Source organism: Panthera onca, chromosome A1 (genome assembly GCF_046562875.1).
Source record: "Panthera onca isolate mPanOnc1 chromosome A1, mPanOnc1 haplotype 2, whole genome shotgun sequence".
Taxonomy (NCBI): domain Eukaryota; kingdom Metazoa; phylum Chordata; class Mammalia; order Carnivora; family Felidae; genus Panthera; species Panthera onca.
This window is the reverse complement of record NC_138339.1, coordinates 1,707,926-1,720,930: the sequence shown is the minus strand read 5'-3', so window position 1 is coordinate 1,720,930 and position 13,005 is coordinate 1,707,926. Positions and strand designations below refer to the sequence as shown.

The following is a 13,005-nucleotide window of genomic DNA, read 5'->3' as shown; positions in this document are numbered from 1 at the left end:
TGCACACACACACTCACATGCACACATACACACAGGGTGTCTTTGAGGCCAACAGGTTCTGAACAGTAAGGGTGGTAATCTGGAGCCTGTATCATTTTCTCTTTCCCCATAAATTAAAATCATTTCCATTAATGACTGACTCAAAGGTTTACCCCTGTCCATACATCAATCATTTCCAAAACTCACCGTCATTAGAAGTCTCTACAAGATACTTGTCTTTCGGCAGTGGCTTGCTTGCTTTAATTGAGGTGTTCAGCGGATTGGAAATGACGTCATCAGAGAGAAATGGTTGAGTCGGCTGGAAGGGGGTCAAAGCTTCCTCACAGGGAGAGCAGAAGTGCCCGAAGGCATAGTCGTGTTCACTTATTAAAGGTTTATGCATTTCATGCAATTAAGAGGAATCCTGGATGGCGAGTCTCCCCTCGCTCAGAGGAGCCCTCTCTGCCAGGCTGAGATTCGCGGCGCTCCACAGAAAGGAACGTCAATAGGAACGGTGACGTTCCAACGAGTGGGGCTCATTGTACCTACTTTTCCCTAGACTTCGTAGAAGATGGGTTTCCCAAGCTCAGTTTGAGTCGCCTTATTCGTACGAGGTACGGATGTGCTTTACGTTAAGGTCTCAGAACAGGGGGTGATCCTTCAGGTTGCTTTCTGAGGTTTCTATGGTTTGCATGAAACCACGAACCGCATCACCCGAGGATGAAATAAGCCTTTTTCCCACTACCAAGTTCAAACTTTACGACACCTGACTTCACCGTTTTCTTTTTTTTTTTTTTAATTTTTTTTAATGTTTATTTATTTTTGAGAGAGAGACAGTGAGAGAGACAGAGCTCAAGAGGGGAAGGGCCAGAGAGAGAGGGAGACACAGAATCCCAAGCAGCTCCAGGCTCCGAGCCGTCAGCCCAGAGCCCGACGCGGGGCTCGAACTCACGAACTGCGAGATCATGACCTGAACCCAAGTCGGACGCTTAACCGACTGAGCCACCCGGGTGCCCCAACTTCACCGTTTTCATTGCCTGGGAAGCGTGCTCCCCGCGTGTGCTCCAGACCCACAGCCAGGTCCCAGACGGCGGTGCCTTGGCCGAGAGACGCGGGCAGACAGAGCTCGCGTGTAAATGTGCCAGAAGGCTGTTTTTGTTGCCGGTGACACACCGCGGATCCCTGGGGATGTGGGTCAGGATGCCCACCTCCGAGCGGTCGCAACCCCGCGTATGACATCTACCTCCCGCCGAAACGTAACTAACCGCCTACTGTGCACGGGAGGCCTCACGGGGGGCGCAACTGACCAGCGCCTCAGTTGCCTGAGTCGCAAATGGTGCCCTTACCAGACAGGAGGCTGGAGAAAGGAGGGGAATCGCTGGGAAACCAGGTCACGTTTAGGCTACCGCGTCCCATGTATCGTAAACCTCCACGTGCACACGGACCCCCGCACCCCCACCCCGAGTCGTCCCGTTCGCGTCTCAGAGCCAAGTCTGCCAGGCAGGTGCCCAGGCGGGAGCAGCAGGGCCGCGGGAGTCAGAGCGGACGCGGGAAGCCCGCAGCGGGTGGGGCGCCCCGGGGGGGCCTCCCTGACACCTTCCGAGAGCCGTCCGGCTGCCAGCAACCTCGGAGGCTTCGACTCCGCCGGCCGGCCTGTCGGGTCCCTGCTGCCTCTTATCTCCGTGCTGATCTGCGTCCGCAAAGGAACTGCGCGTCCGCGGGTCCCGCGTCCGGGCCGGTCCCGGACACCAAGGGTGAGGCCTGTGACGGCAGCACCCCCGGAAGGAGCCGTTGGGGGTTCCTGCACGTGGCCGTGGGGAATGCAGGTCCCAGGGTGCGCGCAGGGGCTGACGCTCGAGGCCGCGAGGTCGTCTACGTGGCCCCCCCCCCCCCTCCGCTGTCACAGAGGAGACACTGCCCAGAGTATTCACGTTCAGTGGTCTCAGTCCCGCCCTGAGAACGATCTCTGTCTGCGACACCTCGGCCCCCCTTGGCCAGCCACGTCCCCCACCCCAGTGAGGGGCATCACCTGCCCAAGGCCCAGACCGGCCGTTCCCCAGCCGCCCGCCCCCAATATCTGCTCCAAAAGCCAATCCTGTGGATCTGGGCTCAAAGTGCTTCTCAACCAATGAACTTTTCTCCCTCCTCCCTGTCCCCGGCCAGCCCCAAGTCACCTCGGCTTCCTACCTGGGTCTCTGCAGCACCTCCCCCCCTCCGCCGCCCCGGCCATCCTCCCGGTGTCCACTGTCCCCCCCAACAGCTCTCCACCCTCCTCTGTGAACTTTGCCCGGCCACGTGCTCCAGCTGCTTCGACCCAAGTGGCCTCCCCTTGACTCTCAGAATTAGACCCCAGCTCCGCCCCCAGGCCCCTGGGCCCTGCGGCCCCTGCCCCGCCTCCCCCCAGGTGCCAGTGTGGGTGCTGTTCAGGGCCCGCCATGGGGTCTGCCCTCCGCCCTCTGCCCTCAGTTTAGCTCACTCTCAGCAGCCGGCTTCTCCCCTCCCGCCCCGCTCTGCCCAGCGACCTCCCTGCAGGGTTCCGCCTGTCCTCAGAGCCAGGGGTGCCGTACTGCTCGCCTCACCTCCAGCCAGAGGCCCAGCGTCTGGCCTCCACAGAGCACAGGCTTCTCATGGTTCAGATCAACCCTGTGCCTCAGTTCCAGGCTGCCCCTGGTCTTTACATTGGATTTAGTAAGTGTGCTGATTGTGTTTTGGGGGTGGAGGTGGGGAGGGAAGAAGGAAGGAAGGAAGGAAGGGAGGGAGGGAGGAAGGGAGGAAGGAAGGGAGGGAGGGAAGAAAGGAGGGAGGAAGGGAGGAAGGAAGGAAGGGAGGAAGGAAGGGAGGGAGGAAGGAAGGGAGGGAGGAAGGAGGAAGGGAGGGAGGAGAAGGAGGAAGGGGAAGGGAGGGGCAGGGAGACAGCGGTGGGGAGGCCTCCAGGAATGTCCCTTTGGTGTGTGACGGGGAAGCGGCTGAGTCCAAGTTCCTTGGGCTCCAGGTGCGTCCCCATCACTTGGGGACTCAGAAGGATGGTCCCTGGGGTCCCGCCCACCCAAGAGGATGGGAGTCAGTGGGGCAGGTGCTTCCAAACCACCTGTTTGCTCATGAAGGTTGGGCATCAGTGGCTCGGGCGATGACAGGGCACTGTTGTCACCTGCCCGCAGCAGGAGGACCCTGCACCTCGGGGTTCTCGGTTATGGTCTCGGGCGATCTGCTGGCCGGGGGTCCGGTCGGTCTGTCTGCCGCCTGCACTTTGCCAGTCCTGCCGCTGATCGTGCCTTCTCCTCACGCAGCAGGCATTTGCGGGACCCGCACGCGCGTTCCGAGGGCAGGGTGAGGGCGTCCTTTCCCTGCGGGGCCCTGCCAGCCGGAGCCAGCTGGGGAAGCCTGGGAGTCCACAGGGACCTGCCGCAGCCGCCACCACTAAGTCACCCGTGGAGGGGACCCGGGACCTGAGCAGAAGGCTCGAGAGGGCGTGACCGCCCCTCCCTGCCCCTCCCTCACTCTCTTTCTCTTTCCTTCTCTTTTAAAAACTTTCAGCCTGTTATTTTACCACCTGTTTGGCCACGTGCTTTCTTGCCCTCCAGGATACATCACAGATGGAGTTACGTGTCAGCTCTTCCTGGCACTCGGGCCGTGGTGAGCCATCGTCGTCCCAAACCTGCCCCTGTCATGGAGGCCAAGCTGCCAGCACGCCGGGGTCCCAGGGCGCCCCCAGACTCGGCTCTGAGGGCGTCGGCTGCCGGGCTCCGGTGCAAAGTCTGTGCGAGTGCGGGACGGCCCCGGAGGGGACTCAGAGACACCTCCTATGCGCACCCAACTCCCGCGGCAGGGGTCCCAGTCGAACTTCCTCCAGCCAGGTCCTGGCGCCTTCCTTCCCCTTCCTTCCAGGCTGTTCCAGGAGAGGGCGTCTCTTTCTCTCAATCCACACTGTCTTCCCTCGCTCTTCTCAGCGGCCCCTCTCTGTGCACGCACGTCCCCACGCATGTGGAGTGAACGCCTTGCACACTCGTGCAACCCACTCATGCCCACGCGCACACAGAGTGCACACCCACTCATGTGTGCACACACAAGCACGCCAGTGCACATCCTCTCACACCCCAGCGCACACACTCACGCCCATGCACACACGGATTGCTGCCCTCACCTCTCGATTCTCTCCTTTCGGGATGGTTTCCGGTTCCTCCACTGCCCAGCCTCGTGTCAAAGCCCCAACCCGGCCAATCCCCTGAGCATATCCCCTGTCTGGAAGACCTCTCTGCCCCACCCCTCCGGCTCTGCTTTCTCTCCCCATCGTGGGCCTCCCGCGGGTCTCCCCCGGGCAGCCCTCCATGCTGGGCTTCCTCCCCTGGGGTTTCCCAGCTGCCCCTCCCTGGGAGGGCCACCTTCCCGAGCCCACCTGGCCCCAGCCACTGCCCAGGGAACACCAGGGCCCATCCTGCCCATCCCATCTCCCAGGGCCTGCCTTCCATCCCTGCTCTGGACCATCCTGTCTCCTCTACCTGGTCCCCCTGCTCCCCTCCTGCTCCCCCTCAGCCAGAAGGAGCCACCCCCAAACCCAACTCTGGGAACATCGTGCTCCATAGACCCCTTCCGTTCCTTCTCACTGTTCACAGAAGGCCAGCCCTGCATCGCACGGGATGTCCCTGTGGTTCAGTGTGATGGCTGCACGACGGCAGGCCTGCGGTGGTCCCCGCCGTTTCACTGTCCCCTTCGACAGCCTCCTGCCCCCGTCCCGTCTCCCTCCTTGTCCCTGCGCGCTGTATATAGGACGCTCAGCTGCACACACCTGCTACTCCTTCTTGCACACTTGGTTCCCACGTCCGTCTCTTCCTCTTGGGCTGAGCTTCCGCACGCTGATCCTTGGGCTGCAGGGCAGAGCTGCCCACCCTCTCAGTTATTTGCTGAGGGAAGGAGCAAACCAGAACACAGGCTCTTGATGAACCAGTGGGAATTAGGCAGAGAGACTGGAGACGGTTTTTCTGAGCCAACAAGGAGCAGACCGTGGGACTTGGTGCCGAAAGTCGGCGTGGGGAAGAGACGAGGACGGGGCGAGCATAACTGCATTCGAACGGACCGAGAACACATCCTCACGACGCAGTCCGTTAGCTTCAAAGAGTGAAGTTGTGTTAGTTTTCTCTCGTCACTGTGACAATCACGTGCTTACTGCCTCACACACGGTGCGTCTTCGCCTCGTGGCCAGCTGGGTCCTGTTCCAGGCTGCCCTCCTAGGCTGAGATCAAGGTGCCACCAGCTGGGACTTTATCAGGAGGTTCTGGGAGCAGGTCTGCTTCCAGTCCTATTCTGCCTGTTGGCAGAGTTCAGTTGCTTACAGTTCTAAGATGAGTGGGTGGATGGATGGATGGATGGATGGGTGGGTGGATGGATGGACAGCTGGATGGGTGGATGGGTGAATAGGTGGATGGATGGATGGATGGATGGATGGAGGGGTGGGTGGATGGATGGACAGGTGGGACAGTGGATGGATGGATGATGGATGGATGGAGGGAGGGATGGACAGCTGGATGGGTGGATGGATGGATGGATGGATGGACTGGTGGATGGGTGGATAGGTGGATGGGTGGGTGGATGGATTGATGAGTGGATGGGTAGATGGGTGGATGGATGGATGGACAGGTGGGACAGTGGATGGAAGGATGGATGGGTGGATGGATGGATGGATGGACGGATGGGTGGATGGATGGGTGGGTGGATGGATGGATGGACGGATGGGTGGATGGATGGGTGGGTGGATGGATGGATGGACAGGTGGGACAGTGGATGGATGGATGATGGATGGATGGAGGGAGGGATGGACAGCTGGATGGGTGGATGGATGGGTGGATGGATGGATGGATGGATGGACTGGTGGATGGGTGGATAGGTGGATGGGTGGGTGGATGGATTGATGAGTGGATGGGTAGATGGGTGGATGGATGGATGGACAGGTGGGACAGTGGATGGATGGATGGATGGGTGGATGGATGGATGGATGGACGGATGGGTGGATGGATGGGTGGGTGGATGGATGGATGGACAGGTGGGACAGTGGATGGATGGATGATGGATGGATGGAGGGAGGGATGGACAGCTGGATGGGTGGATGGATGGATGGATGGATGGACTGGTGGATGGGTGGATAGGTGGATGGGTGGGTGGATGGATTGATGAGTGGATGGGTAGATGGGTGGATGGATGGATGGACAGGTGGGACAGTGGATGGATGGATGGATGGGTGGATGGATGGATGGATGGACGGATGGGTGGATGGATGGGTGGATGGACGGATGGGTGGATGGACAGGTGGGACAGTGGATGGATGGATGGTGGATGCATGGAGGGATGGATGGATGGATGGACAGACGGGTGGACGGGTGGTTGTGTGGATGGGTGGATAGACGGGTGGATGGATAGATGCGTAGGCATATAGACGATGTATGCTGGATAGATGGCGAGTAATGGTGGATTTTGGAGCAACCCCAGATGTGTAGTTTTCCCTCCTTGGGGATCCAGGAAGTGTTCAGTGCTGCTCAGTGTCACTGCATATTCTGTTTATAGAACATAGAATATCCTGTTTCTGGGTACTGAGGATGCAGTCGCGAACCAGAATGCTCATCCACCCTAGATTCTTTCTTTTTCTGTACTTGCTTGGAAATCACTTGCTGTCCCGTCGTAAACAAATTTCTTTTTGAGGAGTTTCTGGAGACAGCTATGGCTCACCCTAAATGCCCCGGACAGCCGACTAGGAGCAGCCCCCAAAGGCCAAAACCTCACCCCCTTTGTAGGAGGGGCTCTCCCTGGGAACCAGTGTGGCTCAAAGGCCACGGTGACCTTGCACGTGTTGCAAGACAGTGACCTCTCTGTTTTGTCCCTTTCTCCTCACAAAGTCCAACTTCCTTCCTGTTGGTGGTTGGATTTAGCAGAACTGTTTTTCAGGTGAAGTCCCCTGTGTGGGAATTAGGGGTGTGTGTGTGTGTGTGTGTGAGCACATATGCACATGTGTGTGGAAGTGTCGTCCACATGTGCCTCTGTGTGTGTGTGTGTGTGTGTGTGTGTGTGTGTGTAAGAACAGGGCTTGAGGCAGGTAGGGGGCCCTCGTCACAATCATGAAGGGGGCACAGCGCATGCAGAGAGGCTGACGTCAGTACCACGAATGCTTCTGTCACTCACTAAACCCGCTGGGTCTAGACTCCTTCTCAGTGCACACGTCCCCAAAACAGTATGGCGGGAGGACCCTCTCTGCCCACTTGTAGGAAGATTCCTTTCTCCTTTCCGTCCCTCCCCACCTGCTCACCACTAGGAGAGCCACCCTGTCCCTGTCTTTCCTGTGCCTCCTCAGTGGCCTTCCGGGCATCTGCCCTTTGGGGGCAAATTTCTAGGGACCACACGGTCCCTGCACAGTGGGATGAAGAAATGAAGAAATGAAGACATTCAGTGGGTTCCCAGAAGTCCAACCCCAGCCTTGCAGAGCCCAAAGCCCGAGGGCATCCAGCTTTGAGGGCACGTAGGCTTTGGTCCGTCCTGGGCGGTGGTGAATGCTTCAACAAGACAGTATCATGTTCGCCCCAGAAGGGGCAGCTGGCACTGGGCACCTGAGCACATCAGGGCTTTCCGCCTCGATCTCAGGATATGTGTGTCCCCTGGTGGGCAAGATTCTCAACGCCCCCCTGCGACCCCTGCCCCTCCGTTTTGAGTACGTGTGGAACCTGCAGATGTGACAGAATGGTCTCACGAGGATACTACATTGTAAGGCAAAGGGACAACATCCTGGTGGGTCTGACCTGATCAGGTGAGCTGTCTGAAAGCAGAGTTTTCTGTGGGCAATGACAGAAAAGGAAGTCTAAGTAAGAGACGTGCCCCAAACGGCCTGGAGGAAAGTGAGCATCCGTGCTATGGACCACCCACAGGTGCCACGCAGAGGGGACACGAGGGGGCTCCCAGGACCTCAGTGTGGCCCCAGATGATCCCCAGCTACAACTGCAAGGAAACGAATCTTCCCAATCAAATGAGGTTGAACGAAGACCCAGGCGCCGGCTGAGAAGGGCAGCCTGGGAAGAGACACCGAGACTCAAGCCCACTGAGAACCCGAGTGGGGGTCGAGCCACATGGCATCTGGACTTCAGGCCTCCAGAAACGGCCAGATGATAAATCAGTGCTGTTTTCACCTCCTAAATGTGTGACTGTGTGTTACCCAGCAGTGCGTAACTAGCGCCCATCTGAAGCTCTGGTTGTGGCCGGCACGCTGGAGACACCCCGACCAGCCCGAGCTCGGATATTTTGCGAGCAAGACACGGTAAGTCTTTGTGGGGCTGTGTACCTTGAAGGTTGTCTTCAAACTCCTGTTTGCAAGTCTTGTGCAACAGTCCTGAAACTCTGTCCCTGGCAGAATGAGTTTTCTGTTTGTTTTGGGAGGAGAGCCTAATAATCTGGAAGGCTCAGCATCGTGTTGCATCGTGTTGACATTTTTTCTGGTGACTCATTTCAAATTAAATGGAAATCCTGAGAGGATTAATGAGTTCATATGGATTTCGTGTTTGGAGATGGCCGGTAAGTAGGAGCAAAGAGGACTAAGATGGGAGTGATCCCGGGATCGCACAGGAGGCTAACAACTGCACGTAGTTTTGCCCTTGAAACACGAGACTTGCTGAGACAATTACAGCGGAAGCATCGAAATGCCTCTCCAGCTGTAATCGGTGAGCCTGAGGGAAGCGGGGCTAATGCGTCGCGGCCCGCAGGTCCCCGTGACGATCCCAAGGCAGCACTTGGCGTCTTCCACTCGCCAGTATTTTGCAAGAGCAGTCGTGAATGTGTCTATGGAGAGAAAGCGATCCCTCTGGTTTTTACGTATTACGTCTCTTGCAAGGGACTTTCTCCCGTCGCTTTGCCACAATGAAATACGAATGGCTCATCTGTGAGCATGTTACGCGACGACTCGCCTTTTGGAAGTGTCCTTCCTAGTTGACATTTGACCCTCAGTCCACAGACATCAGCCCCGAGGCTCCCGCGAGCGCCCCCGGCAGGTGCAGAGCAGGAGGGGAGGGCGCCTACATCGGAGAGCCGACCGCGTCTCCGCGGGGCTGCTCGGATGGGCCTGCCAGAGGAAAACGGACGCGCCGTGTGGCCCGAAGGGGACAGCGGAGGCCCGGACGCGGTCGCTCGCTTGGGTGAGAAAAGGAAACTCCGGCCTCCCTAATTAGATGGTGATTGGAAAGGAACCGGCGCTTGAGCGAAGCACGGCGTCAGTGTCCGTCCCCAGCCCGTGGGGAAGGTCTGCTCGCTGGTCTGCCACGTGGGTGGGGGTGACGCCAAGGCCGTAATGCGCTTAATCGGGTCCCCTGACTTGCTGCTGGCAACACGCTCATTTCCTCTCGTGAGCTCATTGCGCTCCGGAGGCTTACCTAAGCGTTTTAGTCAGCAGTTTTGGGGGGGGGGGGTGCACAGGAAGATTTCAACGGGTTCAACTTCTACACGCTTCCTGTGTCTGTCTGTCTTCGAAAGACACGTTCTGCCCAGGATCGAGGGTCTATCACACACTCTCTTCCTTGGCCAGGCACTTCTGAGCAAGCCACGCCTTTCCGAACTTCCATTCTAGTAACGTCCGCTCCCCCCATCCGTCTCCGATGACGGCTTCCACACCAGACATGGCGTCCAGTTCTTCCTGTTTATTAATTAGACTTCAATTTGTTCTCGGTGCCAATTTCCAAACCTCCCACGTTCTTTACTCACCTTTTTCTCTTTCCATCAATCAGCTTTTCCCCAGATGTAATTAAACGCTTATAAAATGTGCAGAACATTGTGTGGTGTGCTAAGAGGCCCAAGTGAAGGGAGGGAGCACTCCTATCAAATTAGGATATGGGGCACACCCACGAGCCCAACAGTGTTTTTGTAAACAGCTTGTCGACAGGAGAAAGGAACACGGTGCATCTGATTGCGACTTCAGTAAATTATCAACCGTATGACACAGGAAATCTACAAACACTGACTTTCCAGGAGATATTTCCAGAAGTCTGAGAATTTCCCAAACACAATAGAGGAAGGTGGTAAGCAGAAATCGCTCTCATCAAGCCGCGGGGCAAACTCAGAAGACTGATCTCGTCTTTTAATCGGTTGATGTAAGCCAATTTATGAAGAAAGGATTTCACAACCTCTGCCACTAAAGAGGCTGTGAGCCAACTGGCTGGTGTTGGAGGGGAGGGAAGCCGTGCCCGGGAGATGGGTCTGGGCACATCCTGACCGCCTAGGACTCATGCCCTGCACCCCAGAGACCGTTGGGCAATGGAGATCGGAGATACGCTGCCTCCCCAGGGTCACCTGGAAATGTGCCGACCAGCTCCGTGGGGAATCACAGATCATTACAGCCGTTTGTTTTCTCAGCTGCTGACGGGACTCCTCTTTTGTAAATAGCCGTGCCTGCTCCGAACTCGAACTCTTAGTTTGAGGGGGGCACAGGCCCAGGTCGGCCATGGAGGCAACTCCTTCACCCATCATGAGGTAAAATTCTGTAATCGGTGAATTCTGAGCATGAACGCGTGCCAATCTCAACAAACTTATTCAAAATTTGGCGGGGGGGGGGGGAGTGGAAATAATCCATGCATGAATTGCGATAAATCTAGGAATTGAAGTATCAAACCAGTTTGAGACTCCACAGAGACTGAAAAGCGGCCTTATGATGTCACATTCGTGGAGACATCATTTGCTTACGTAATTACAACATCCTGTGTAGTAGAAACGCTTCCTTTTTCTGCCTTTATTCCTCTTTTTTAAAGACTCCTCCTCAGCCCCCACACGTGCGCACCTGTGCTCGTGCACGCAGACACGCGGGCCTGCCTCCTCTGGCACCTGACCTTGACCCGCCCCCGTCCACCTGGGCACCTCGGGCGCCACCCGTGGGGACCGTGCACCCCTGAGTCCCGGCACAGCTGCCTGGCCCTGCGATGCCACGTGACCCCCGCCGGACCACGGAGAGCCTTCCTGGGAGCTTGACGTCAGGAATCAGCCACAGACTCAGCAGCTGTGGGTGACACCCATTCTCCCCCAGGTGTCCTGGAAATCACGCATGGCGACTTTGCACGAGAGAGTGCGACACACCCTTAGCTGCAGCGAGGTCGGGGGTGGAGGAGACACTGAGGCCCCCCGGCCCCGGCTGCAGTTAGGCCCTGTTCCAGATGTCAAAGGACACACAAATCTCCTCCCACAAATCCTTCTTTAACTCGGTCAGATTTCTCTCCCTTCTGTGCAGTGGGATCCTCACTAGAACCACAAAAGGAGATCCACCAGCGTGGCAGTGAATATTTCCACCTAACGGGATCGGGGTGGCTTCTATTTCTGCTTCGCCCCCTCGCAGGAAGGCCTTCTTGAAGTTTTAATTTGCCGCACTCTCCCAGTTTCAGGAGACTTCGAGAAGAATAAAATCAGAAGAACGAACGTCGTTTCTAAGGAAAAATAAAAGAGAGAGAGGAGCAGAGATTCCAAAGCTGTTGGGAAAATTAGCTGTGTAGTTTATATCTTATAACATTCATTATTTTTATCATAATTATTTTCCTTCAAGTAACCAGACAAAACAATTAGTGTTACATGGGACAGATAGCATTTACCTGGGAATATATAATTGAACAATTGCTTAGCATGTTTTCAAGCTTGAGGAGCCGTCTATGCTAAACAGGGGTTGTTACATAATGAGACATTTACGGATAGAAGCAAGAAGCTGGTGCTGTACGACCAAGCAACTTGAAAGAACATTCTGGAAAGTCTGTTGCTGAAAGAACAGTTCTGCAGCCAAACCTACTTCCGCTTTTTTTTTAGCGCTTGTGTCCGTTTTCCAGGAGTCGGCTTGGCCCCAGGACGCAGCGGCCGCCTCCTCCGGGGAGCTCTCCGGGAGAGCATGGTCTCCACGGAAGGACACAGTTGCCGTGTGAACTCGAAATGCAACCGGCTCACCTTCTCTTTGTCAGGTGTGTGTGCGTGTGGGAGAAGCGCGGTGCCCTGTGGATTCAGAGGTAAGAGTGCCATCTACTGAATTAAAGACTTCATTTCCGGCAGCCCCGGAGCCAATCCCGAGAGCCTGCTCCCCGGGAGCCCCAGCTGGGAGGGCGCAGGGGTGTGTGGCCGAGGGCGGAGGACAGACGCAGGGCAGCCCGAGGCGAGGGCGAAGGCCAGCCACACGGCGCGTGCAGCAGGAAGGAGCGCTCTCGAGCCCAGAGTGCCGTTTGCCGGTTCCAAGGACGACCTCCGCGGCTGATCTGAGAAGATGTACAGACCCAGAGTCGCCGAGGGTCCCCTGGGAGAGGCCTGTGTGCAGCGGGGCGTGGGGAGCGCTTTTATGGGCTCGTGTGTCCAGGGCGGGACGGGCGTGGAGGGACGCACGCGGTTCAGAAGGGAGGGGGACGTCTTCGCAGCAATCGGGCCACGGGTCCGGCCGGGTGGTGCTCGCCTGGGACCGGGCAGGACCACACCCACGACGGGGGCTCCGGCTCCGCCCGGGGCGAGTGTGCGGCTGTGGGGCGGGCGGGGCGGGGTAACCACCTTCCCTCACTGTCGCCGTGAGCTTGTGTCACCGGTGATGAGAGCGTGCCGTTCACCTGCCCCACATCACGACGGCGGGGCTGAATTTGCTGAAGTTTCAAAGAGCCTTTGAAGACGCTGAGTGTTGTTATCGTAACTGCTACATCAAGTTCCCGGAGGGGCATCAGCGAAGCCTCGGCTCGGTTTATTTCACTTTCGTTTCTGTTGTGGGACGACTCACCCTCCTACTCGTGTCCGCACAGCTACTTAAAACGTTAACCAGAAGGGCCCCGAGCGCACACCAGGGGCCGAGGCCCGGGTGGCACTCTTGCGGGACTTCGGACTGCTGTCCGCGGTATGTCCACACCCGGAGGGGCCTGGAGGGTCGCAGAGGGAACACAACCACCTGCTCTAAACTGCTTTGGTTTTCTGGGGAGTTAGGGTTGAGTTAATAGGATAGAGAAAGTTGGACCGAAATCGGACATGTGATAGTGGAGGGATAGCCCAAAATCCCAAGCGGAAAACCCCTGC

At 57.2% G+C, this 13,005-nt stretch overlaps 1 long non-coding RNA gene across 1 annotated transcript; it reads left to right on the top strand.

Moving 5' to 3' along the window:
• Positions 1-9,949: 9,949 nt before the first annotated feature.
• On the top strand, positions 9,950-12,096 carry LOC144614420 (uncharacterized). Its single transcript, XR_013552226.2, has 3 exons — positions 9,950-10,464; positions 11,796-11,924; positions 12,013-12,096. It is a non-coding gene; the product is annotated as an uncharacterized LOC144614420 (long non-coding RNA).
• Positions 12,097-13,005: the final 909 nt, after the last annotated feature.